Raw genomic sequence first — 2,582 nt, 5'->3', positions numbered from 1 at the left:
ATCTCTAATTCACTGTTTATGACCACAGACAATTTAGATCTTTGAACAAACTGAAAATCTGAGTTGCCCTTCAGTGTTAGTTTATACACATACCAGGTGTTGAAAATTATTTACTGAATGAATTAATGTCTAACCAGATTCTTCCCCTTGTTTGGGGAGAATATACTGTGCAAAATAAGGTCTTTGAGAAAAGACCTTATGGAAAAAGCCTAACAGAAAGAAAAGCATATCTCGATCAGGAAATTGGAGGAGAAAAAGGACAGAAGTTATCAAACACCATTAGTGGTTATAATCAGTCATTGGTTCCATTCTCATTATAACAAGGCCTGAACATTCATTTATGTATTCATTTATTCATTTAATAAAGAGTGATTGATCATTTGCCACATCCTAGTCCTGCTCTCATTAGTAAGGAGAAATAACAGAAACAGAAATCGTCTTCATAAAGATTACAGCCTATCAGAATTTCCAGCAAGTAAAACAAATGATTACAATTATAGCTAACATTGAGTGTTATTGCCAGCCACTAATAAAAACACTTTAATGCATTTACTCATTTAGTTCCTGCAATAATTTTAAGAAGATGGTGGTTCTTTTATTAGCACTGACATTTTGCAGATGAGGAACCTGAGACATAGAAAGAACTGTCTCTGGGCAAAAATTAGTAAGAGACAGAGCAAAGGTTTGAACCCAAGCAGTCTGCCTGCATATCTCATCCTCTAACCACCGTGGTCTCTCCAATATACTGTAATGACTGCAAGATCAGAGGAAATAGAAAGAGCAGTATGATTTTATGATGGGCATAATTTAGATAGTCTACCAGGGGTCCTCAAACTTTTAAAACAGGGGGCCAGTTCACTGTCCCTCAGACCGTTGGAGGGTGGACTAGAGTTAAAAAAAAAAGGAATTTGTTCATAGTTTTTTTTAAAACTATAGTCCGCCCCTCTAACGGTCTGAGGGACAGTGAACTGGTCCCCTGTTTTAAAAGTTTGAGGACCTCTGCGTGACTTACACAAAGAACTCATCCTTAATCTGGGATCTGATGAAGTAAAATAATTTCTATACTTGCTTTCAATCTGACTAAAAGGAAAAAATAGTTAGCTAAACATGTTTAAATGACAATCTAAATGTTATTTCCAAAACTGCTTATATAATTTATTTAAAACAATCTTAGATGGTCATTCTTGTCATAGAAATGATTGTGCGTGAATTCAGTACTTCCTTCTAAGTATTTTGGATAAGTTTTTCATTTACATCACTGAAAATGGGTTTAGAATAAAGCACATTTTCTCCCTGCATCTCTTTCTTAGGTTAAGCAGTTAGGGAGCCATGTTTAGTCTCTGAGGTTTCTAGGCTACAATGAGCACACTGCATTTAAATGTTTTAGATTTTAGAGAGCTATGTTCTCAAGATGAAGCCCTAGTAATGAAAAAGTCAATAGCACCAGGGATAAAGTAAGACTCTCAACAAAACATAACACAAGACCTACAGTTTAAAGTACAATTTGATTTAAAGCCACATAACATTACTCTCAAAATCCACTATTTTACAACAAACTAGTTGTGACCACAGAAAATTATTTGTTGCAGTAGAAGTTTGTTATCATCATTCTGTTCTGGCAATCTTATTTTCAAGCTCAGAAGCTGGTGATGACATGAGGTAAACTCAACTGCTATAGTGACTAATGTGATGAAAAGGTAAAAGGTACTATGAATGTCCCAACTCATTCCCCTGTTTCTTATTCAATGTGGTAGAAATTTCATGCTATTTGGGTAGGCTGTTTAGAAATATTTTATGCTTTTAAGAGGATGATGTTTAAAGTAAAAAGGAGTGAAAGGAGCCAATACTAAATCCTGCTCCCATGATAAAGGAATAGAAAAGTAAACAAATAGTTTCTTTCAGTTAAATTTCCTCCATTTAGTTAGGATTTTCGACATAAAGCAGGATTATTATGTGGAAAGGAAGTAGTGAAAGCATTTAAATATTTTCAAATAGGAATATTTATTATTTCAATTCATTTAATAACACATTCTTTCCCTCCTTGAAACAATAAGCATTTATTGAGCACCTACTCTACACCAGGTGCCAGATTCAATTAATGAAACATTACTCATTAATACCAAAGAAAGTAAAGAGCTATGCTGTCAACCCCCTTCAGAGCTAAGCAATTTATAATAATTGAAATATCCTTCTTTAACAGAACGTTGGGTTTAAATTGAATAGCTAGTTAAAATTAAGGAAGTCAATCAGCTTCCCTGTAACTCAATTTTGCCACCTTTAAAATGGGCCTAGTGTAATATAATTGTGTTTTCCCTTTCACAGACTATCTGAAAATATTATATATGCAAAAGATAATATTACTTTTGTTTCCATTTGCAAAAATAAATAATATTTTATAACATTAACTACCCCCAAGTGGGCTACATTATAAGTGACCCTGGAGAGTTTTGCATAATACAAAGGAGTGCAAGTGAACTAAAGCACTAATAAAAATAATGCATCATGACTATTTTCTACCATGAGAGGAGAGTGGCATTTTCTGAAATTTTCACATCATGAAATAGTTTATATACTGGTCATCT

The sequence above is a fragment of the Carlito syrichta genome, unplaced genomic scaffold (genome assembly GCF_000164805.1).
Source record: "Carlito syrichta isolate Samal-C Ts95f unplaced genomic scaffold, Tarsius_syrichta-2.0.1 Scaffold288828, whole genome shotgun sequence".
NCBI classification, from domain to species: Eukaryota; Metazoa; Chordata; class Mammalia; order Primates; family Tarsiidae; genus Carlito; species Carlito syrichta.
This window is presented reverse-complemented; position numbering follows the sequence as displayed.